The sequence below is a fragment of the Rhineura floridana genome, chromosome 8 (assembly GCF_030035675.1).
Source record: "Rhineura floridana isolate rRhiFlo1 chromosome 8, rRhiFlo1.hap2, whole genome shotgun sequence".
In the NCBI taxonomy this organism is placed as follows: domain Eukaryota; kingdom Metazoa; phylum Chordata; class Lepidosauria; order Squamata; family Rhineuridae; genus Rhineura; species Rhineura floridana.
Window position 1 is genome coordinate 81,042,977 of NC_084487.1, and position 26,831 is coordinate 81,069,807.

A 26,831-nucleotide genomic window follows, 5' to 3' on the forward strand; every position below is an offset into this window, starting at 1 on the left:
CATTGGGGTGAACACAACTACAGCTGGGCCATGGTGCACATGTGGGATCCATATCCAATGCTTACTTAGCATGAAGGGAAAGTTATTCCACATCCTTGACTGGGGAGCTACAGCTATTGGCTGGAATACTGCCCAGAGGTCTGGAGGGATCCTTCCCTACCAGAATTAGTTGACTTTCTCACCTGCCCATATTTTATAATTTGGTTAATTGAAGATATTTTATTTCAGATTTGCAACATTATATTTTAATAAATATAACATTTAATCCGATGTCTTGTCTCCTGAGTCGTCTTTGCGGGTATGGGGGCAAATGACTTGATATGAAAATAATGCAACACTTGAATTGTTAGTTTGGTAGAACTTGTTAGAAGTTCCTTAACTCAGGCTGAAATATAAATTTGGTTCTGAATCAGAAGTTATTTTCAACAAACATAAAGTATCAATACAACACAATTGTTATGAGTGTGAAGAGATTAAATCATGAGAGAAGTTTGTAAGCAGCTGTTATGCTGCAATTTGCTTAATGACAACTGAGAGCATTTACAAATACAATACAATTCACGTTTACAATGATTACTAAAGAGGATGTGCAATTCCATTAGAGAGCACTCCATGTCTTTGACCTTATGTTTTGTAGAATGCAACAAAATGACATTTGCAAAATATGTTACTTAAATATACTTCAGCAGCATCATTTTAAAGTGAATGATGTAAAACCAGATGCACAATTCTTTTTAGATGAGACTAGTGGCAGAGGTGGCCTTGCAACCTGATCCTGTGCTTGTTGCTATGCTACAAGGTGACCAGAAAAGCTGCGAAAGTCAGCATGCCATACTTGTGAAAACCTGAACATAATTCTTTGTTAAACCTAGTAACATTGTTAGTGGAAAGCAGGCAACATGGTTTGCTTCATATTTTTTTTATGAAACCCAAACATTTTATTTTATAAAATCAATGTTTCCTAATTTCCTTTTGCTTCTCAAGTCTAAATTCAGCTGGAAACACCTGTTTATAGCATCCAATTATAACAGGACCTGTTTCTTTCTTTGTCTTGTTAACACACCTGCTCTCTTTGCCCCCTTACCTATTAATCAAGTTGTTCTGGAACCCAGATGCTGCCTTGTTCACTGCCACAGCCAGTTTTAATGCAGGTTTAGGTCTCTAAGGATTTGTGTCTGTTGCTTGTGAAATGAAGGAACACCCTATAAATCTGCACACTATAGGGAAGGTCTGAGAGCTATAGAAACCAGCTGTACCACAGTGAGGTGAAGAAACTGGGAGAGTACAGCTTTAAGCAAAGCACCCCCCCCCAGTTTTTCCATCTGGGAAGTTCTATAAATTGAGGAAAATAAGAATGAGGGCAAGAACAATACTTTTGGCAAATGCACTCAGGGCAGGTTCTAAAGGGCGGCCAGGTGGGGCACTGGCCCGACGGTCCCTGGAGCTACAGGGGCCCCCTCAGCCACCCCTCCGCTCTCCTTCCGTGATCTGCCCTCCCCACTCCCCCACACACCCCACTTACCTGTCTGCTGTCTTTTACCATTGCCCTTACCTAAGATGGCTGCAGCGGTTTCCCTAAGGTACTGAAGCCCCTGCCACCATCTTAGCTGATGGCAGAGATGTGCACGCGTAGCACGCACGTGTGCCATCAACAAAGATGGTGGCGGAGGCGTCATCCCCTTAGGGAAACCACGGCCGCCATCTTCGTTAAGGGCAATGGTAAAAGACAACAGACAGGTACGTGGGGGGCGTGGGGGGCGTGGGGGGCCACGTGCATACGCACGCACGCAAGCACATGCATGCACACATGCCAGGGCCCAGGGCAAGCTGATGCTCAAAGGCCCCAGCATTCCTGGAGCCGGCCCTGAATGCACTGGTAACATTTATAAGATACAAGACTGAAACATTCTTTAGATTAATAACTGCTGAATGGATTCTTTAAAACTGGTATCATTGGTATTGTTGCCAACAAGAGAGTAATATTTCTCACAATTTACATATTTGAGCACTTGTTTACTATATTTGACAGAGCCTTAGCACAAACTGCTAAACTGATGGTTGGTGTCAGCCATTATTTTGGACGAGTACTGTCACTCAATAGCCAGTTGCACTGTTAGAACCAATTTGTTTTGCACATGAGCCCCTTGGTTGTGGTGATACATGTATAGAACACAAAACTGTGATAAGCTCTTTACTCCCTTGGTTGAGAACTTGGCATAGAGTCTGTTTTCATTTATTTGAAGAGGTTTTTTAATGTCCTTTAGAAAAAAATTGCAAGGTAGCTCTTCAAATTATATCAAGTGTAAGTTTAAATGCAGTAGTAGTTGTGCATACAGATATTAAACAATGCAACATTTAATTTAAGACCTTATTAACTCTGACATCTATTAATAACTATTTTAAATGTCAACAAGGATCTCTATCAACCGGTAATTTTCCTGAGTTTCTGACAAATTTGCTTATCTGATACTTCAAATGCTACTTCACATCCCACTGCTAAACCCTTTTAGTAATGTCATTGTGATTTCCTATTAATGTAAAAAACCAGAGCCTTATCATACCATCATCATACCATGATGGTAATGCATTCTTGTTAAGCAGTAGTAGCTCTTGTAATGAGGTGGAGATGCCCTCTCAACACTGGTGTCACTGCAGTTTGCATGTATGTGGTTGGGGCAGGACAGTGGCAAGGATGGGGCTGTGTGGTCACACCAGTGGAGCTGTTAAGATATGTACTTTCCAACTATCACAGCATATGGGCTTTTAGTCATTTAGGCAAGACAATTCAGTTGTCTTGAGCGACTTGTAGGCATTTAAGCTGTAGGACACTCCAAAGAACCCCCCAAATGCTTGTGCCATTTTGTGTAGAAACATATCCTAACATATAAAATATAAAATCAGACACCAAGACCATCCAGTAAACCACATAGCTGAGAGCAGATTTGAACCGTGGCCTCCCAGGCCCTAGTTCAATCACCACACCACACAGGATAAATTAATTTTTAATATATTCAAACTGTGTGTATGGTGTGTTCAATGTATTAATTTTAGAATGTAAAGTATATTTATATTCCAGGTGTTGGCCAGCAATGATGGGAGTTATAGTCCAACAATATCTGAACAGCCAGAGATTCCCCATTCCTGGTATAAATAAATAGAATCTTGTATGAATAGCGTTAAGCTAAGTCTGTTGTTGTTGTTGTTATGTGCCTTCAAGTCGATTAAAACATTTTTTTGTGTTTCCCATTTCCATATGAAGCCTTTGTATTGTGTTCATAACCCCAATGATATGTCACATGAAAATAAATGATAAATAAGTAGCTTGTAAATTGACATTAAAATTATTGGAGGTTATTTGTTAAAGACAATGTAAATGCTGAATTTACACTGCTTTCATCAATATTAGTCTTTAATTAATGGGATTTCAGGAAATCAGTATCTGCATAAGGATATTACATGCATATTGAGGTTAGTAGGATTGTACTGACAAGATAAGAAGCAGAGTCTCATAAAGTGATCACCAGGGGAAAATATATTGCCAGTAACAGTAATTACAGCAGGTAATTGTGTCATTTGCTCTGTTTCAGTCCACTGAGTACAGCTGCAACACGCTTTTTACCTTTGATGTTCAGGGTTTTAGGAAATTTCACATAGTTTAGTAATGAAGAGAAATGTTAAGACTGTCTGACATTGTACAGATACGTAGATCTCAATAAATTGGACTGATTCCTTGGCAAAATGACTTTCCTCTTATATACATATCTCCCAGTGCTTGATAAATGTATGTTTATTAAAAGTTTGTTTATTTTGGCCAGTGATTTTGTTGATTGTCATATTAAATAAGGTAATATATTAAATAATACGTGGATTGAAAGGGATGAATTTTGGGCAAATTAATCTGGGGTCTGATTCAGTCAAAGTTATGTACATCTTTGGTTACCAATATCTACCTATATATACAAAATATTGTGATTGTGTAGGATTTGAAGGCCTATTGGCTTTCTGCAATATTGAATACTGATATTCATGACCCACCATTTCTTCTAATTGTCAAACTAGGCTGCAGAATGCGCTAGAGAATTCTGGCAATGGTGACCAAAGCTTATGAACAAGCAGAAAGTGTTAAGTTTAATAGTGTTTTGTGAATTTTCATTTTGGAATCCCTGTTTGTTGAAGTTAGAATAACAACTGACTGAAAATATGATAGTAAATGCAAAGGACTACAGTGTGTAAAGGCAACACATTACAGTGTTAACTGGGCCAATGGTGGAGGAACAATATAAGTTAAATCCATGTGCATTCTCCACTGTTGGGGTAGACATAATACTGTGGATTTTGAACTGCTCACTATCATTGCTATTGACAAAACACATGGACTTTCAGTTCATCTTAAGTATTTTGGGGGCGGACACCAAACAAGATGGGCTTTATCAAAATGTCAGAAGCTCCCTGTTTTGACAGGTGTCTTTTTGAATGAAACCCAGTGCTGGAGTTTACAGACAAATACAGTTATATTTAGTGTTTGATTTGTTGCAGCAGTGAAGCAACTGATGTAGAAATACCTTTACTATTACAGGAAAGTCACCATAACTGCAACTCAACACCATTGGAGATAATGAGGCTTTGGTTAGAAGAGAATACTTGTTGTTCATATTGGGTTTTCTTCCAGAAACCCTCTGTCAGAACACCCTGCTTGAGTATTAAGACATTCAGATCCTTGCTGCTATGGTTATTTCTATTTATTTTACTTATGTATTTATACCATTTATGTCCCATCTTCCTTTGAAGGAGCTCAAAGTTGCATACATGGTTCTCCCCCAACCCGTTTCATCCTCACAACAAACCTGTTAGGTAGGTCAGACTGAGAGATTGTGACTGGCCCAAGGTCACCAAGTGGGAGTCTGAACCCTGGTTTCCCAGGACATCATCTGACACTGTAACCACTATACCACACTGGTTCTCTAGCGAAACTACTGTCCCTCATCTGGGAACCAGCAAAGTTTATGTGGCTGCAACCATGTAACTCACCTGACACAGGTGATTCCTTACAGTACAAGTTACTGGAATCCAACCACACAAAAACTTCCATGCCACTTTGGTTAACACATGTCTCATCCCTGACTATATGCAATAGCCCATAGCATGAAAAATCCCAGTGTCTGTGGTTTCCAAGAACATGCATTGCTGCTATGGACACTCTTCACATGATCAGGCTAATGTATATGGCTGCATCTCCTGTGGAATTCTTCAAAGCCATACTGAATCTTTTTGGTAGCCTCTAAATGGAAGCCATTACATAAGAAGCAGCTTTTTGTTGTTACTTTTTTTGAGTGAGAGTGAGGAATAGAGAAATACTAAGCTGACTGAGTAGCTCTTAGTTCTGGAAGGAATTATAGAAAGATTTCCTGATATTATATTCATAAAAGATTTTTCAGACAATGAATACAAAAATTGTTGTTGTTATGTGCCTTCAAGTCGATTACAATTTATGGCGACCCTATGAATCAGTGACCTCCAAGAGCATCTGTCATGAGCCACCCTGTTCAGATCTTGTAAGTTCAGGTCTGTAGCTTCCTTTACGGAGTCAACCCATCTCTTGTTTGGTCTTCCTCTTTTTCTACTCCCTTCTGTTTTTCCCACCATTATTGTCTTTTCTAGTGAATCATGTCTTCTCATGATGTGTCCAAGGTATAATAACCTCAGTTTCATCATTTTAGCTTCTAGTGACAGTTCTGATTTAATTTGTTCTAACACCCAATTATTTGTCTTTTTCGCAGTCCATGGTATCCGCAAAGCTCTCCTCCAACACCACATTTCAAATGAGTGGATTTTTCTCTTATCCACTTTTTTCACTGTCCAACTTTCACATCCATACATAGAGATCGGGAATACCATGGTCTGAATGATCCTCACTTTAGTGTTCAGTGATACATCTTTCCATTTGAGGACCTTTTCTAGTTCTCTCATAGCTGCCCTCCCAGTCCTAGCCTTCTTCTGATTTCTTGACTATTGTCTCCATTTTGGTTAATGACTGTGCCGCGGTATTGATAATCCTTGACAAGTTCAATGTCCTCATTGTCAACTTTAAAGTTACATAAATCTTCAAGATCAAGCCTTCTTGACTCTAAGGATTGTTTTTTGGCCTTGCTTGGTTACTTTAATACCTACAATGGGTCAAGTTTGGAGGTTAACCCAGTCAATGAGTCATCAGGACCAATTTCCCAATAAACAGACATGAAGGACAACATCAGGAAAGAACGTGTTTGATTGCATCATTCCCCATTCCTGCCCCCAGCCCAAACATAGCTTCTTTGCCTTTCTGTCCTCATTTCTACATTCATACATCATGAATTCAGGATTAGATGTCATTGTTTTGCGATGGTGTAATGCTGAATAGTCTTTGTTGCACTAATTCCAAATATGAAATAAGCAAGCAATCTGACAACACAGAAACTTAGCATCTGGAGGAGCTTATTAATAGCTACAATTTCCATGGAACAACAACAGGATGTTATCCTATAGCTGGATGGTCTCTAAAGAGACAAATAATGCAATCATTTTAAACAAATCAGAAAGCTCAATGTAATTATAATTACATTCATTTCCAGGTGAATAGAGTATGAAATATATGACAATGACCTTCTTTATAATATAAAGGTATTAAACATCATGATCTGTCCTTACTTTCTGTATGTAGGATTGGGGATTGGGGTGGGGAATGGATCGTGCTGTATATGTTAAAGTGACATGGGGAGGACAAATTATGAAATTTGTCTGCACATTTATGCACATTTCCAGTGTCTGAAGATGAGATTTTTTGTTTTTATCACTGGCAGGTGACATTGTGGAAAAGTGATTCTGAAGTTAAAATTTAAATTTTATTCCTTTAATTGGCTGAGCTCTCCACATGAATTCTATTAAAACTATTAATCAGATTTTCTATTTGCTTCCATGCCGTTGTAATGATTGGGTGCAGTGCTTACTTGGAAAGATCATTATTTATGGTGCAAATTTCAAAATGTTTTGGAAGGTAACTGTGTTTTTCACATAAAATGTTAAATATTGCTTTGTGGTGTTTCAGAATTAAGCCAAATAAATGTATTAAAAAGTTTATTGATTGATTTATTAAATTTATATCCCGCCTTTCCTTCCAATAGGAGCCCAGAGTGGCAAACAAAAACACTTAACATAATAAAAACAGACATTAAAATATATTTAAACAAAACACCTTTAAAAACATTTTGTAAAAAGCTTTAAAGGCATCTTCGAAAGCAATTCCAACACAGACTGGGATAAGGTCTCGAACGGCTGGTTGAAAGAAGAAGGTCTTCAGTAGGTGCTGAAAAGATAACAGAGATGGTGCCTGTCTAATATTTAAGGATAGGGCAGTGGCGTACGAAGGGTGGAGTGTTAGGAGCAGTCTGCCCCAGGTGTAGGCAATAAGGGGGTGCATTATCTGCTAATTTTGATTACTGTAGTAGTTCTTGGGACATGGGTGGGGCTTCAATAATGCATGGGCGTACACAGGCACCAGCAACAGGGATCTTAGCTAGTCTTTGCTTCTGTATCTTTAAAAGTTGTGCAGGGGGAAGGGATAATTCTTCCTTGTGGTTTTACAGTGTTGCAAGAACACCTGCACTTGGCTGACTTTCTCTTCTCCTAAAGATACAGGATCAGTCTCAGGCCAGGAACCCGGCAACCCTAAATTGTGTCCCTCTATTGGTCAGAAAGCATTTATTGAAGAAATTAGGTCTGCCCTCCCTCCCCTTTTTTACTCTGTGTCCCTGTTTTGGATAGGAAGAGCTGTTAAAGGAGTAACCAGCCCCCAAATTTTTCTAAATATTTATTCTTTTACTGCATTTGCATCCCACCTTTTCTCCAAGGAACTCAAGGTGGCCTATGTGGTTCTCCCCCTCTTCATTTAATCTCCACAACAACCCTGTGAGGTAGGTTAGGCTGGCCAAAGGTCACAAGTGACCTACTTCATGGCTGAGTGGGGATTCAAATCCTGGTCTCCCAGATCCTAGTCCAACACTCCAACTCAAACTGTCCTGTTGACCAGACATAGCTTTTGATTAACTGTGCCAAACTGGGCTTTCACCCATATTTTTGTCCATGCAGCTTTGATTTTGTTCCCTGTCTTGAAGCTGTTTGTTTAATAAGAGTTTTAATAAGAGTTATATCCCATGTTGGGAAAGTCGTTGGCTAAGAAATGATGATGATGTTGATGATGATGATGATGATGATGATAGAACAGAAGTGCTTGACTGCTTTGATTTCATAAATAGGTTGTGGCTTGTTGGGAGGGTTGTACGTTTAATAAGAGTTCTCTGTTGGGAAAGCTGGTGGCCAAGGGATGATGATGATGATGATACATTGAATAAGGAAGTGCCTGCCTGCAAGCAGTCACCTTTGATTTTATTAATAGTTGTGGCTTCTTCAATTCATTATATTGGGAAATATCCATACACTATAATTAAATAGTTGTTAATCATCAATAATTAGGGTACTCATACCAACATGAAATGACATCGACCCAGTGGAGCTCAACAAAGAAAAATTTAAAAAGCAAAAGAGGAGGCGATTGAAGCAATGTCTGGATCTATTTTGAAATATGTAGGGCTGAAAGACGACAATGAATCATCTTCTATAAGCTCTGACAATGAGGAAGAGGAAGGAAATTTTAGCAAGAGACTGAGTCAACACCAACAGGATAAAAAAAATGGAGAAGAAAGAGACGCTAGTAAAGACCAAGACCAAGACTTTGATGAAGAAGAGATGATGAATGAAATTTTGATTTATCCTGATATCGCTGCTTGGCCAATACCAGTTCCAGGTGACTTGAGAGTTAATCTGGTTAAGATGGGAAGTGAACCTCTTCAGAATAAAGATGGACCTTTCTCTGCAGTTCAATGAGGAGAAAAGAGCAAAGGAGGCAGTCGACATTTGACAACTTCATGGTTTTATAAATCTTTACCAAATGGCAAAAAAGTGTTGAGAACTTGGATGGTTTATTCGATATCAAAAAAATGGTTTGTTTTGTTTTTGCTGCAGACTGTGTGCAGATAATGAGACAAAAGCTGGAACATCCAGCTCTATACCTGGCTTTAAAACCTGGGGAAAATTAAATCCTAAAGTCCCTGAACATGAGATATCTGAACAACATCTCTCCTGCTTAGAAAAGACCTTGGCAATGGGACTGAAACTCCAAAAAACTATTGATAAAATCCAAGTGGAAATGGATAAAGAGAGAAAAAAATTTTACATTGTCTTTTGGATGTAATTATGTTTTGGGCCAAACAAAACCTTACTTTCCATGGTCACAGAGAGGATATGTCATCAGCAAACAAAGGAAATCTTTTGGAGTTGGTAGAATTACTCTCAAATTATGACCCAATTTTGAAGGAACATTTTGTAAAAATTAAACATGTTATTCCTTTTGAAGGGAGATTGATTTCATACTTATCTCCAAAAATTAAAAATGAATTCATTCACCTTCTGGGAAATTACGTCAAAGAAAAAATAGTGACAGATATTAAAAAAGCAAAATACTTTGGAATTCTTTTTGATAGCACTCCCGATGTTTCTCACAGACAGACCAAATGTGTGAAGTGATCAGATACGTCCATATTGAAGATGGTAAAGTTGAAATAAAGGAATCATTCTTGGGCTTCTTTCCTATTTCCAGGAAGACTGCTGCTGAACTCACAGAAGAGATCTTGAAACAACTGGATAGTGATGGACTGGAGATAAACCTCTGTCGTGGTAAAGGATATGACAACGCTGCAACTATGGCTGGTATTCACGGTGGTGTTCAGGCAAAAATCAAAGAAATTAATCCCAAGTCCTTATTTGTGCCTTGTGCAAATCATTCTCTGAACTTTTGCGGAGTTCATTCTTTTGGAAGCGTTTCTTCATGTGTGGTTTTTTTGGAACTTTGGAAAAAAATTATTCATTCTTTTCAGTCTCACCTCATTGATGGAAAATGCTGCAGAATGTAGGTATAACAGTGAAAAGACTTTCCCAGACAAGATGGAGTGCTCATTATGAAGCTGTGCGCACAGTAAAGACAAATTTTGAAAAGTTAATCTCAACCTTTGATGCAAAAGAAAATGTGGACACAAGAAGATCAGCTCAGATTTTGCTCTCTGCTGTATGCGATTTCTTTTCTCTGAGTTATCTTTTTTTCTGGTGTGAAGTTTTAGATGAGGTTAATCAGACACAAAAATATTTACAAACAGCCAGAATCAGCCTTGAACAATGTACAGTGAAACTCCAAGCTTTAAAATTGTTCCTTGAAGATCAGTGCACAGAAATTGTGGAGAAGGCCATGAACAATGCAACAATAAAATGTTAGGAAATGGATATTTACACAGAAAAAAATAATCAAATTTCAAAGAAGAATGCCAGGAGAAATGGCAAAAGATGCTGGTCTTATATTGCCAGAAGAAATCAAAAGGGCAATGTTTGAATGCCTCGATCGTTTCACCAAGAACTGGACACTCGTTCTAAAGCAATGGATCAAATAATGTCAATGTTCACTATCATTCAGCCATTTTCGCTGATTTTTGCAGAAGAAAAAATTCAGAAGTTTCTGCCAAATATAATAGAAATTTATGATGAATTTTCTGGTGAAGATATTTTAGTGGAAATTTTTCAACTGTGGAGACATTTGAAAGCCGCTAGAATTGATCCTGAAGAAACAAAGACATGGACAGTATTGCAATTTCTGGAATTTATTGTGAAATGGGATTTTTATGAATCTCTGCCAAACGTATCCTTATGTTTAAGACTTTTTCTAACTATTTGTATATCTGTTGCTTCATGTGAAAGAAACTTTGAAATTAAAATTAATAGAAAGTGTTCTTCAATCAACTATGAGCGAAGATAAATTGACAAATCTGGCTATACTGTCTATTGAACATGAATATGTGAAGAAGATCAATTTTGATGAAGTCATTGACAAATTTGCAGAAGTTAAGGCTCGAAAACAGAAACTATGATGTTATTATTCATTACTGCGACAGACCAATATGTAGGTATAAGTTTTTCTTCCCTTTTTTCAAAAAATACATTAATGTAATTAAAAAGTATTAATCCATTACTTTTTTCCTTTTTTGTACTGTAATATTTATTTTATTATTTTTTATTTGTTTTACTGGCATGATTAGTTCAATAAAAGACATTTTTCACTGTCTGCGTTTCTTTCTGGCCATTATTATTATTCATTTTATTTCATGATTATTACTGAAAATAATTTTGTCGTATAGAGGAGGTTTTTTTTTTAAAAAAATGATCCACTCCGGGTGTTAAATATGCTAGGTATTCCACTGGGATAGGGAATTCCAAAGGATGGGTGCCACAAAACTAAAGGTCCATTTCCTATGTTGTGCAGAACAGACCCTCCTGATAAGATGGTATCTGCATGAGGCCCTCACCTGCAGAGTGTAGTGATCAACTGGGTATATAAGAGGTAAGACAATCTTTCAGGTATCCTGGTCCCAAGCTGTATAGGCTTTGTACACCAAAACTAGAACCTTGAACTTAGCCTTGTAGTTAATAGGCAGCCAGTGCAATTCTTTCAGCAGTGGGGTAACATGTTGGCAATTCCCTGCCCCATTGAGCAGTTGCACTGCCACATTTTGCACCAGCCAAAGCTTCCGGACCAACCTCAAGGGCAGCCCCACATAGAGGGCATTACAGTAATCCAACCTGGAGGTTACCAGTGCATGCACAACAGTGGTCAGGCTATCCTGGTCCAGAAATGGCCACAGCTGTCTTACCAGCCGAAGCTGGTAAAAGGCACTCCTAGCCACTGAGGTCACCTGAGCCTCTAGCAACAAAGATGGATCCAGGAGCACCTCCAGACTATGAACCTGCTCTTTCAAAGGGAGTATGACCCCATCCAAAGCAGGCAACTGACCAATTATCTGGGAACCACCAACCCATAGCACCTCCGTCTTGCTAGGATCCAGTTTATTGGCCCTCATCCAGCCCATCACTGAGTCCAGGCAGCGGTCCACAGCTTGCACAGACTCTCCCGATTCAGATGTTACAGAGAAACAGAGCTAGGTATCATCAGAATACTGCAAATCTCCAAATCTCCTGATAACCACTCCCAAGGGCTTCATATAGATGTTAAACAGCATTGGGGACAAGATGGTACCCTGCAGCACCCTGCAGCAAACTGCCAGAGGGGCGAAAGGCAATCAGCTAATGCTATTCTCTGAAAATGACCCTGGAGGTAGGATCAGAACCACTGTAAAATGTTGCCTCTGATACCCATCTCACCAAGTTGGCCCAGAAGGATACCATGGTCAATAGTATCAAAAGCTGCCCAGAGATCAAGTAAGAATAACAGGGTTGCACTCCCCCGTCCTTCTCCCAATAAAGATTATCCATAAGGGCAATCAAGGCTGATTGAGTCCCATAACCAGGCCTGAACTCAGACTGGGATGGGTCAAGATAATCTGTTTCATCTAAGAGTACGTGCAGTTGCTGCGCCACAACCCTCTCAATCCCCTAACCTAAAAATGGGGTATTTGTGAGCAGGCGGTAGTTGTCACAAACCAGTGGGCTTTTTCAAGAGCGGTCAGATCACCACATGTTTCAGGGAGGCTGGAACCACTCCCTCCCACAATGATGTGTTGACCACACCCTGGATCCACTTGGTCAAATCCCCTCAGCAAGCTTTAATAAACCAATAAAGGCAAGGGTTGAGAGGATATGCTGCTAGCTGCATTGGCACACACACCTTGTCCATGTCATTAGGCCACATCAACTGAAACCAATCCCAAGAAGATGTGGCAGATGTTGCACTGGACACCTCACTGGGGACTACAGTAGATGTGGATGGGACATCAAGAATGCTACAGAGGCAAGCAACTTTACCCTCAAAGTGCCTTGTGAACAATTCACAAAGGGTCTAAAACTCCATTTCCTGTACTTGATTTCAACAGACCCCTGACAATACAGAAAAACTCCACTGGACAGCTACTTGAGGATGCAATGGTGGCAGAGAAGTGGGCTTTCTTCACTACCCTCACCACCACACAGTAGGCACTGGTATGATGTTTTACCGGTGCCCGGTGAGACTCACAGCACATTTTTCACCACTTGCACTCTAGCAGTTGTCCAGCCTGTTTCATGGCCCTTAGCTCTCTTGTGTACCAAGGTGCAAACCGGGCTCCACAATGCTGGAGAAGGTGCTCAGCAGCAACCGTGTCAAGAGCCCAACGTGCCTTATTGTTCTACAGCGTGACAAGGGCTTCAGGAAGGTCACCTGCTCTATCTACTGTGAACTCTCCCAGTTCATTCAGGAATCCAGTGGATTCCATTAGTCTCCCGGGACAGACCATCTTAATCTGTCCACCATCCCTGCAGGGGAGGATTGGAGTCATGATTCTAAACTTCACCAGGCAGTGGTCTAATTATGAGAATGATCTCCAGATCACCCTTTCCTCCCTCTGGAGCAAAAACCAAATAGAGGGTGCGCCCTGTCCTATACATCGGGCTGGTGACAACTTGAGACAGCCCGCATGGTTGTGATGGAGGCCATGAAAACCCGAGCTGGAACACTATAGACAGCCTCAGCATGGACATTGAAATCACCCAGGACTATCATTCTGGGCTCCTCCAATACCACAGCAGAGATGGCCTCCGCCAGCTTGGTCAGAGAAGCTTCCAGGCAGCAGAGTGGACGGTACACCAGCAGCAACCCTAGTTTATTGTCTCCTTGGCCTGACACCAGGTGCAGAACCTCACAGCCAGCTCCAAGTTAGAGTGGCTTCCTGGTGACAGAGATGGAAGTTCTGTAGACCACAGCAACCCCTCCCCCCGTCCCTCCAGCCATTGCAAGTGTTGTACTGAGTATCCAGGTGAGCAAAGCTGGCTCAGATCAACTCCTCCCAGCTCACCCACCCAGGTCTCAGTAATGCACACCAAATCAACAGCCTCATCCATGATCAAATCATGGATGAGTGTGGTCTTATTGTGTACTGATCTAGCATTAAACAACAGCACACACATGAACCCAGTTGGGTCTGAAAAGACTATTGTCTGGCTTTGTAGCTTATTGCAATGATAATACCTTAACTATTAACCATGCTAAATCTAAGGTGATAGTGTTTTCAAAGAGGAAGGTTAGATTCCCCTGGCATATAGGCTCTACTAGAATTGAGCAGGTAAATTCTTACAAATATATTGGGATTTGGTTCCAAGAGTCGGGTTGCTGGACTTCCCAGGTTAATTACATAAAAGCAAAAGCGAGCAAAAATCTGGGAGCCATTACTTGCTTTCATTTTACCAATGGAGGAAAATATGTCCCGGCAGCCACACGTATAATCCGAGCTAAAATTATTCCGATGCTGTCATATGGGGCCCCAATTTGGATTCCTTATTTCAAAGGTTGCTTAGATGGTATTCTCTACTCTTGTTTAAGATCTATTTTTGGTGTCCCCAGATGTGTTTCTGGGGCTACGCTTCTGCTGGAAGCTGGTTTAAACTCCCTACACTGTTTAACCTGGTTATATACCATTTACTTCTCGCTTCGCTGTTCTTCCATACTTACCACAGAATCCTACGCTAGGCGAGTTTTAACTGTTTCTTTTAATGCTTCATGGCCTACATTGGTCATGGAAAAACTTCTATTGGTCGGTCTCTCTCCCTCAGAACTGCTAAATATGGAATTTACTGCTGCTGAGGCAGTGGTAAAACGTAGGCTAATCGACATAGACAATCAAGAGCTACTGGCCAAGGCATCCGGCCCTTGTTCTCCTCAGGCACTAGGCCTGAGTGTTTTACCTTGTGTTGATGGCCAGCGTTACTTATATTGGCTCACCGTTCCCAAATACAGGAGGGCCTTTACTTTGGCCCGTTTTGATGCCCTTCCTTCGAGACTTCTCGAGGGTGGATATGATAAGACTCCCAAGAATCCTTAGGCATTGTCCATGTAGCGCACATGAGATAGAGACCGTCTCGCATGTTTTATTTCATTGTAAATTTTATGACCGTGTTAGAATTGATCTTTTATCTCCAATTCTTTTAACTTTCCCAGGTTGATCTAAAAATATACTCTTAACTCTTCTTCTACAGGGTACAGATGAATCTATTACCTTATGTGTAGGTAAATTTATAAATCAGGTCATGCAGATAAGGAAGAATTTGCTTAGGGAGAAGCCCTGATTTTATGTCTCTGTCTTTGTTCATGCTTGTATTTGTATCTATTTTATTTGTTCAAATGCTGAGGTCTGTTGACTATGCAATAAAGAACTTTAACTTAACAGCACACACAGGCCACTGGACACAGCAGATGAGCAATGAGGAACTCATCCATGGGAGGAATGGGAGTGAGGAACAAGGTGTAGATATCCTTGCCACCTCCCCATGGCTATACCTCGCTCTACACAGGATCACAGAAATTGGGGTGGCATCACCCATGTCCTTTCTTACTAAGACTTCTCCTAAACACCTGATATGGACCCAACAAGAGTCCACCAACCAAATCTACCTCAACCAATTATCCCAGTGGGCCTTTAAAGAATTGGGAACAGTAAGTTGCTAAAGTTGTAATTAAAGAAATAAGTTAGACAGTTGAGTTTCATGATTTTCCAGTTTACTCACTACACCTTAGAATATTGATTTAGAATATCCATTAAATCAATGCAATTTCTTTTCTAAAATGTATTTAATGTGGAGAACTAAGCTGTCTTCTGGTTTGTTTGTTTTTGACAAATTTAAATGCAGTGGCTTAGATCCTAAGTTGCTCCTCTTTTCGCATAAGTGAGGGGACCCCTCCCATATCATATCCTGCACAGCAGCACATTTTCAGGGTGCACAGGGCTACAGAGGGAAGTGGGAAAGACTTGTTCCATGAACGTGAACCCTTTTCCATTCCAAGAAGGAAAGTTAGGATCCAAGCCAATGTTAGGAGCATAGAAGCTGCCTTATATTGAATCAGACGACTGGTCCATCTAGCTTAGTAATGTCTACACTGACTGGCAGTAGTTTTCCAGGATTTCAGAGAAGATTCTCTCCTAGCCCTACCTGGAGATGCTGGGGATTGAAACTGGGACTTTCTGCATCCAAAGCAGATGCTCTACCATTGAATTGCAATCCTTCCCCAATGTTCTTGAATCTTGAATTACATAGAAGTAAATGAAAAATCTGTTGTTTTTGGTGGAATAAAGATTGCACTTGTAACTCTTGTACAAAGTGGTAGTTAGGACTTCGTGCAGTTGAAGGTCATTACTCTGGGAAACAGTGTAATCAACACGATTACCACATTTTAATGTTCCCAAAGCTGAGTTATGATGAATGCAACCTATTTTGATTCCTAAGTCACTCATTTTATTTGAGAGATAGTCAATAGCCTTGATTTAGAAATAATCTGTGGAAATAGTTTGCTTGCTCTTAATGAACATATATGCAAATCCAGATTTGCAAATCATTGCAAATGCCTTGTAGTTTTATTTCTTCGATGTGTCGTTATAAAAGAGTAATTCAATGACCGCTGAAGAGAACTGGGCCTAGTTTTGGGTGATGGTTTTAAATTTTAAAGAGCTTAAGAGCCAAGATCCTACATTTCTCCTGAAGCACCTTCTTATGTATACAGCTGCCATGCCTTTACCCAGTAAGATTGCAAGAGGCATGCACAGCCATATAGCCAGCCTTCCTTGTGAGATGGGACAGCCACATTTCTAGGTGGAGCATTTTTGAGGAAAAGGTGCATAGCATCAGTCAAACCCCATCCCTACCCATTGATGGAGAGGATGTGAGGGCCAGGCCAGGTGAAGGTAAGGCAGTGACCTTCCCCCTCACTCCTCCTCCATGCAGAGTGTGTGTTAACTTACATTCAAGGGCAAAGGTCATGTTAACAGAAAATTTAGTATGAACATCAGGAATTAAATGACGGGCATATTTTTGTTCGTTTCATAAGAAAAAAGATGTTAACGATACAGTGAACAATGGGATACCAAAGTTGTAAAACAAACAAAATAGTTTATGCTATAACTAAGATGTTAAAAAATAGTGTGGAGCTTGTTTCATCAAAAATTCAGTTTTATTCTTGTATCATATCAACACCAATACAAAAAATATATATTTTTTTAGAAACAAAGTAAGAGCACATTACAGTGCAACCCTAATCAAGCTTTTAGGGAGAGTTAGGCTGAGAACAATATGCATTACTTTCTTGTTGAAGTCAATGAGATTGAGTCCTTAACTTTGTAAAGTATTTAATGCATGGTACACTTCCTTTAGTAAACTTATAAAAATATTTAATAAATATCCAAGAAAGCTTTCTGAATGGTAGATTCACAATATACCTCTTCAGATAGAAAATAAATACTTCAGAGTGTGTTTGTTAATTCCTTCTTGAGGGTCCTTCCTTCTAGTCTTGTTCCTGACCTTTTGATTTTCCTTCTTGTTGGACAATCAAGGGAAAACTTTTTAACTGGCTGCTGTATAAAGGACTAACTAAGCAATTAGAAAATAATTGTGGAAAGCAATTGGGGTTTTTTAATTGGTTGCTGGGTTGATTTTTTGGCTCAAAAAACCCTGAAAAGGCCTCATGCTGAGCTGCACACATTGTGGAAGTCAGAAATTAGGCCTGAGTTACAGCATAGGTGGCCAGCCAGACTAGGGTTGCCAGGTTCAATCCCTGAGACTGATCCCGTATCTTTAGGAGAAAAGAAAGCCAGCCAAGTGCAGGTGTTCTTGCAACCCTGTAATGGGAAAAACCACAAGGTGGAATTCTCCCTCCCCCCTGCACAGCTTTTAAAGATACAGATGACCTCTTGGAGGCTGCATTTTGCACCAGCTGCAGCTTCTGGACCAACATCAAGGACAGCCCCACATAGAGTGCATTACAGTAATCCAGCCTGGAGGTTACCAGTGCATGGACAACAGTGGTCAGGCTATCCCAGTCCAGAAACGGCCACAGCTGTCTTACCAGCCGAAGCTGGTAAAAGGCACTCTAGCCACTGAGGTCACCTGGGTGTCTAGCAACAAAAATGGATCCAGGAACACCCCCAGACTACGGACCTGCTCTTTCAGAGGGAGTACGACCCCAACCAAAGCAGGCAACTGACCAATTATCCAAACTCAGAAACCAACAACCCACAGTGCGTCCATCTTGCTAGGATCCAGACTCAGTTTATTGGCCCTCATCCAGCCCACCACTGAGTCCAGGCAGCATTCAAGGGCTTGCATGGCCTCTCCTGATTCAGATGTTACCGAGAAATAGAGCTGGATATCGTCAGCATACAGCTGACACCTCACCCCAAAGCTCCTGATGACTGCTCCCAAGTGCTTCATAAAGTTGTTAAACAGCATGGGGAACAAGATGGTACCCTGCGGCACCCCACAGCACAACTGCCAGGGGGCCAAAAGACAGTCACCCAATGCTATTCTCTAAATGCAACCCTGGAGATAGGATTGGAACCACTGTAAAACAGTGCCTCCAATACACAACCCAGAAGGATACCATGGTCAATGGTATCAAAAGCCACTGACAGATCAAGTAAGAATAACAAGGTCGCACTCCCCTTGTCCTTCTCCTGTTAAAGGTCATCCATCAGGGTGACCAAGGCTGATTCAGTCCCATAACCAGGCCTGAACCCAGACTGGAATGGGTCAAGATAATCTGTTTCATCCAAGAGTACTTGCAGTTGCTGCACCACAACCCTCTCAATCTCCTTCCCTAAAAAGGGAGTATTTGCAACCAGTCGGTAGTTGTCACAAACCAATGGGTCCAGGGTGGGCTTTTTCAGGGGTGGTCAGATCACCGCCTCTTTCAAGGTGGCTGGGACCACTTCCTACCACAATGATGCATTGACCACACCCTGGATCCACTCAGTCAACCCCCCTCAGCAAGCTTTAATAAGCCAAGAAGGGCAAGGGTCAAGAGGACACGTTGCTGGCCGCATCATCGCAAGCACCTTTTCTACGTCATCAGGCCGCATCAACTGAAACCGTTTCCAAGAAGTTGCAGCAGAGTTTGCACTGGACACCTCATTGGGGACTACAGCAGATGTAGATGGGGCATCAAGACTGCTATGGAGGCGAGCAACTTTACCCTTAAAGTTCCTTGCAAACAATTCACAGTGGGCCTCCAAAGGGTCTAAAACTCCATTTCCTGGAGTTGATATCAACAGAGCCCTGACAATACAGAAAAGCTCCACTGGACAGCTACTTGAGGATACGATGGAGGCAGAGAAGTGGGCCTTCTTCGCCGCCCTCACCGCCACACAGTAGGCATGGTTATGATGTTTTACTCGTGCCTGGTCAGCCTCACAGCACATCTTTTGCCACTTGCGCTCTAGCCGTCGTCCAGCCTGTTTCATTGCCCTTAGCTCACTGGTGTACCAAGGTGCACTATCGTTATGGGCTCCTCCAACACCACAGCCAAGATGGCCTCTGCCAGCTCGGCAGCAGGATGGATGGTACACCAGCAGCAACCCTAGTTTCCTGTCTCCTTGGCCCGACACCAGGTACAGGCCTTCACAGCCAGCTGCAAGACAAAGTGGTTTCCTGGTGACAGAGATGGAAGTTCTGTAGACCACAGCAACTCCTCCCCCCCATCCCTGCAGCGTGTGCTCATGTTGCACCAAGTATCCAGATGGGTAAAGCTGGTTCAGTTCAACTCCTCCCAGCTCACCCACCCAGGTCTCGGTAATGCACACCAAATCGGCACCTTCATCCACAATCAAATCATGGATGACAGTGGTCTTATTGTGTACCGATCTGGTGTTAAACAACAACACACACAGGCCAGTGGGCACAGCAGATGATCAACAAGGAACCCATCCATGAGAGGAGTGGCAGCAAGGAACAAGGTGCAGATAGCCTTGTCCTCGTCTTCTATAGTAATTCACCACATTCCCATGGCTATATTTCCCTCTACCCGTGATCACTGAAATTGTGGTGGCATCACCCATGTTCCTCTGTACTAAGACTCCTCCTAAACACCTAATATGGATTGAGACATGATGGAGGTCACAAGGGCATGAAATGCTGGCTTCTTAATGGAAATGTGCCATTTATGGAGCATTACGAAAATAACTCAACGTAAAATAGGGGAAAGTTCGAAAGAATAATGTCTAGTCGATTTGCAGCCAAGGCCACAAAATCCATGCCGGTTACAGCCGCAGCCCACAGCAAGAAATAGGTGCCAGTCCGAAAAGATGACAAACTGTTGAATTCAGCGGGAATCCGGTGCCAGGTCCGATTTGGCGGATATTCTCCCCCATCCCTAGTCAAATATATCTAGAGGATGCAAGTTTGGGAAGGCTGGTATAGGACATGTTGTTACACCCATCTGTATGCTAAGTTCTTGGTCCAGGGAATTTCAGGATCACATCTTACAAATACATGTAATCTTTGCTTTGAAATAATGTTCTTGGTCCCCTGTACAGCTTTCTCAGAAGCAATGTGGAAAGCACATTAGGCCCATCATTCAAAGTGCATGCAAGAAAACTGAAATACAGAGTGCAATTTATATTAGACATTTAGTGGAAACAGAACCACAGCATTAACTCTCGCAGCATTATTATGTACTCTATATCATGATTTGATTGACATATGCTGTTAGCAAACCTAACATTTTAAACAGCTTTAATTTAAATATATTTGCTTTAAATTTAGATAATGCCAACTCAGTAATCCATCTGATAAACTCAATGACAAAACTCATTATTCTTCATGTAAGCGTTTAAAAAAATACCTGTTTAAATGGCAGAGATTTGCAATTTGCCCACACTTATTCCTGGACTAGCAATACCTTGAGTATGACTCTCTTAGGAAGATAATTTGTTGTTCTAAAATAATAGTAAAAGAACATATAATTTTTTTTTTGGTTATTCAGCATTGGGTCTGCAAAATGATGCCATTTTGATGGCAATAAAGGTATTATAACTGTTTACTCCCCCTGAAACCTTTAAGAAAGCTTCTTTCTCTTGAGAATTCCATTACAGCAATATATTATAAAAATGGTTGGGCTCCCTTCCCAGAACAGTACAGCATTTTTTTAAAAAAACTTCTAACTTTTTCCCCTCAGTCTGTTGCATTATTTAGAGTAGTTGCTTCTAGTGGTGTATATTTTGAGGAAAATTCCCTTTAATATCTACATATGCCTCATCCTTGTCATGGCAAGTCTGGACAGCCGCTGAACAATGTTTTGTTTCTGTTTTTTAGTAAGATGTAAACTGTACTTGATGTTCTTGAAGGCTGCAGTTCTTCAAACTTGTGCTGAAATTGTTTCCTGTCTTTCATACATGCAACTAATGGCCAAACTAGAGGGGTGTATGTATGTGTTTAGTCCTCCCCTTCACATATAGTGTTTTTTTCTTCACACAAAAAATAATGGAAGAACTCCTTTACCATCTTACTTTGCTGCACTATTTTAAAGGAATACCCCGCATTAACATACGCAATGGGACCAGAGTGTATATGTAAAGTGAAAATGTACTTAAAGTGAAGCACCACTTTTTCCCCACTTATCAATGCATCTACTGCACTGCAATCGTCATATATGGGCATAACTGATGTAAATAACGCATTTATAACTAAAAAATAAAATAAAATAAAATAAACACAATCAATTAAAGCAGGAAAGGAAGATGGGACAATGGAGAGGTATAAAACGGGACAATGGAGAGGTATAAAATGAAATCAGAGGGAATCTAAAGAATTTTTTAATTTTTTATCACAATCAATTAAAGCAGGAAAGGAAGATGGGACAACGGGACAATGGGGGGCAATGGAGAGGTATAAAATGAAATCAGGGGGATCTAAAGAATATTTTTATTTTTTTATTTTTTTATCACAATCAATTAAAGCAGGAAAGGAAGATGGGACAATGGGGGACAATGGAGAGGTATAAAATGAAATCAGGGGGATCTACAGTACTGTAAAGAGCACGAGGTGCCCCCCCCCACACACACACACTGCCACCGCTGACCTAGGATGGGGCAGGCAGAGCTCCGATCGCAGTACAGTACAGTAGTTAAGAATTTAAACAATTTAAAGAATATTTACTGAAAACGAGGATGAAGCAGACCAGACAAGAAAGGACAGTCGCTCAGTCGCTCTAAATGTTGCGGGAGACTACGCTTCGCAATGCACGCAGCATGTGGCACGCAAGTTCAGGCGCTCCGTCAATGTCCATTATTGTGAAGCGCACGTATGTTAAGTGGGGTATGGTGGAGTTGGAGAATGTCTGTTATAGTGAGTGTCTGTTAAACGAGTGTCTGTTATTCGGGGTATTCCTGTAGTTACTTTTTAATAAATTTATTCTTTGCTTTCTACAGAAAGAAGTCTCAAAGTGACTTATGACAACTTAAGAATACAAAGATACGATAAAAAAGCCAAAAGCAGTAAATCCACTAAAAGTGTCCATCCACCAGTACTGTCTGACTTGGTTTTGTTGGATGAATTTTTAGTTAGTACTGCTCAAGGATGTGAAGAACGTACTTGCAAATGATTGCCTGCACCCACCCATCTTTTACCCTTACCATTCAAGGCTGGTAAATGTCCAAGCACATAGTACCCAAAGCTGGCCAAGTTATTTTGGCATCTGACACAGAAAATCATTTTGCCTCATGGTAGGACCAGCTCTATCTCCATACCAGGATAAACTTCACCCACTTAATTATGTACCTTGGGCAATTAGATACATGGCAGAAAGGTTAGTGCAACAGTTGGAAGTAAGTAGCTTTGATTGCTTCAGGACTACAATCCTATGCATGCTTGCCAAGCAGAAAATGCATAGCCTTTGACTGTTCCAGCATAATCCAATATAGGGAAAAGACCTATATAGTTTGTATGGCATGGATCGATGATGTCATTTTCATTGCCAGGTTATGGAGCTCAGCTCGCCTCTTCCCCCTCCCATGATGTAGTGAAGGGAGAACAGAAGAGATGCCAAGCCTTGCCATGGAGCATCCAGGCTGACTAGTGGCACTGCTTGATATTTTCCTTTGGAATGAATGTGACATTCTTGAGAAACACCAGTTGCATATGACAATCCTTGAGAAACTCCAATTGCTACCAGCCAGACGGTTCTTAGCTTTCTTGTTAGAGTCAAAGTAGCCAAACTGCCAGGGGGAGGCAAGTGGCAGAAGAGGTGTGCAGCTGGTGGTTGTGGGTGGGGCAGGAGCATTCAGAGAGTGACAGAAGTAGCAAGCAGTGAATTAATGTCAGGAATGGCAGAGAGTATTGTGAGCAGCAGCAGCTTAGCCGTCCCATTCTTCTGCAAACAGTTGGAGAGGCAGCCAGTGGTCAGCAAGCATACAACCTGATACCTCTCCTCATTTGCTGCCTGAGCCAAGCTAGCTGTAGATGGCCCTGAGAGTGATGCTTCCATAGGCCATCAGTATAACACAACTAGCATTGTCAACAGGTTTTCTGTTTGCTTCTTTATTCACGGATGTTATGGATTTATACCTCTTTTTATAATATCTCACAAGGCAGCCTACAAAGATATAAAAATAGTGAAAAATGACAATAAAACAGTGATAAAATACAAATAAAAATATTTATAAAATCAAGTCAGCACAAGCATCTTAAAATTAATCATAAAAGGTTTTCTGGAATTAATAACTAAAGATTCAGAGTTCACTTAAAAGTGCATATGGAGGGAACTTACAATATTTTTTTCAGGGAGGGAATTCCATAATCGAGGTACAGCTATAGAAAAAGACCTATCTCTGGTACTCACCAAGCAAGTCCGATATCAAGGAAAATTGCATAGCAGAGCCTGAGACGACAATCTTAAATGTCAGGGAAGTTCATATGGGCAAACAGGGTCCTTTAAAGTAACTCTAAATATGGGGAAGGGATCCTTTTAAAGGTACCATCATTGTGGGGAGAAGCTTATAGATTTGGTTCTGAGAGTTGTCACCCTGGGATCCTTTGGGAGGAGCATCAGGATATTAATTAATTAATTAGAATAGTCCAGCACCATGTAGGGTTACAACTCCATAGGCATCAGGCAATAAAAGACAGCATCTCAGGAATTGAATCTGCTGAGCTTAAAAGGTGATTGAATTTCAAAGCTGTAAATTTTAGCTCAAGGCCTTATAATAAATATTTGAACAACCACCTGCTCTTCTGTGTACCTGTATGTACTATACACATCTAAATAAAACTACTGCATTAAATAGTCAAATTATGATAGCAAGATAAGAAAAGGTAAGAAAAGTTTGCTTCCAAACAAGCAATGGGCTCCATTTCTGCAGTAATCAGATTTGCCATTAATTATTATTTCTGATATTCTCTATCTTTGAGGAGATAATTTTGAAGTAGCAACTCTCCACACCTGGTTTCTGATTCATTCTTCTTTTTATTTCATTTTTTTAAAATTAGCTTTGAAACCATCAATAGTGTAAGTGATACTTTTATCGATCTGCTTTCTATGTGAGCTCTTCAAATGTGTATTCTCTTTCACTGGTGTCAAAGAGGTGTTGATTATAACTGACAGACAGAAGGCAGCAGGGGGAATGAGTTGTTGATTGTAACTGACAGATAGAAAGCTTCAAGGTAGAAGACACAGACTTGATTATCTGCCTAATCTGTCTGCAGTGCACTTGAAAAGGAATGTAAGCAGGCAATCATTATAAAGTTCAGAATACCAGTGGACACTTGTGAATAAATAGTGATTATAATATTTATAATTCTCTACAAAAAAACAACAAGAGGAGATTGGAAAAATGAAAAGATATCAGAGGAAAAAGGAGTGAGGTCATTAACAACCACCAGGGGGCCACACTTAAAAATGAAATGTAAAAAAGGAGAGGATACCATCCCTATTCCAAACCAACAAGTCCACTGAATGTGATAAACTGGGCATATAATCTTTTCTAAAGAAAGTGAAGAAATGGCACCCATAAAACATTTGCATATTTGCTTTATCAATACTTCATATATATTTCTGTTTTTCTGTTATGAGAAAGAATCCTGCTAGATTTAAATAACATTAAGATAATGATACAAAGCAGCCGAGCCTATCTGTTTAATTATGTAGCACAGTCAATAATCTCTCATTTGCAAAGTTGTGACTTCTTTCTGTTTCCTAATAATAGTTTGATCCCGTGTAAATACTTCTCCCTGCATGGAGGCAGCCTGTGGAATTCATGGTGGCTGGAGGTCACCAAGTCATATAGCGAAGCAAAATTGTTGAGATAGCTAGATAATTTTATGAGCAATAATATAGTTATTCATGCTGAGGTGAAAATAATTAAATTGCATGCTTCAGGAATCATAAAGAGCAGTTCCTTAATATATTTTGCTGAAGACTAAAGACCTGCAGGACCAAATGTTCTGACCACATCACTAAGATTTATTATTTGAAGCAGATGAAAAGCCAGCACAGCTTTCCAAGCCATTATTTAGAACATTGAGAACATACTAAACGCTCATGTACTTACCCCTTTCTCTGTCTCCTCCTCTCTTGTGGAAGAGTTTTAGCTTTATTTTTTTGTTGGCTATATTAGCAAAGTTTTCTGTGACTTCCACATCAGTCAAACCATAGCTACGATTGCCTTCAAACCATGTTTTGCAAAACCCATTTTGTGTTGGAGGATCATCTGAATTGAGCCACTCAGTACTGCAAACTGGTGAACCACAAACAAAAAAGTGGTGTTGTTTCCATATAGTAAATTGTTGACATATTTGTGTACATTATAAAGTTTTAAATATTTATCTAAGCCAGTTTCAAACTTGCTTCCTTTAGATAATTCTTTCCATATCTACCTATGTGCCAATGAGCCCCTATGCATTTACCATACAATCATTGCACATTGCAGACAATTTGGGGGCATGTTTTCAGTTTCACAGTTTATATCAAGTAGTTGCCAGGGGCTTTATTGGACTGCACTTTAGCCCTGCAGGTATACCTCAGCACACACCCAAGACCCTCCTGTGGCAGCACATTGCAGGAAAAGAATGCCAGAAGTAGGCAGGCTGTCTTTTAATGAAACTTGTCTAGTATAAGTGATCTTTTCTTTGAAGAACCTCTGATAAGCTTCAGAGGAACTCCAGGGTGCCCTGGAACTCAGTTTGAAATCTGCCAATCTAAAGGATCAAAAAGGGCTAATGTGATGTATCTCAGGGATCTAAAACTATATTTCTTTAAAACAAAGTCTAGTTATCACCTAGCCAGTAATCTGAAGTTCAAACAGATGTGCAGTTCTAAGTTGGTTAGCTTTTCTTGAAGAATTTGCTATACAAAATTACTGTTTTATTCTCATAAATTTAGAAAAGGGGTGAGTGTAGTTCAAGTGGCCAAGGGAAGAAGAATTAGTGTTAAATTCAGAAGTTCTTGACTTCAGTCTCTGTTGTTAAATAGGGCATAAATGAGACAGAAAGCATATCCACATATACATTAACAATAAGCATATGAAGTGAACACAGAATTCTGGACATTTTTATGAAAGAAATTCTGATGAATGTTTACTGAGCAAGTGTGGTGCAGTGTTTAGAGGGTTAGATTAGGACCTGAGAGACCATGGTTCAAATCGCAGCTCAGCCGAAAAACTTATCTGATGACTTTGGGCAAGCCACTCTTTCTGGGCCTAATCTACTTCACAGGGAAAAACATTGAATCCCCCCATATTGGGGTTGCGGGGACAGAAAAATTAAGATTGAGGATGCCATGGTGGCAAAACTCCCATTGACTTAATGCTTTTGGACTGTGTATTTTGATTTCAATTAACTTAAGGGAGGGTTATGTCACATATCACACAGATTCCCAGTGTTTCAATACCCAACTGATGAAACAAAATTTTATCTCTTGCATAGCTTTTTGAGTAAATAAGTATGAATCACTCTTACTA

The 26,831-nt window shown here is 40.4% G+C and overlaps 1 protein-coding gene across 2 annotated transcripts in view; it reads left to right on the forward strand.

Moving 5' to 3' along the window:
• Positions 1-26,831, forward strand: part of NELL2 (neural EGFL like 2) — a 228,732-nt gene that overhangs the window by 109,619 nt on the left and 92,282 nt on the right. The window lies entirely within an intron of this gene.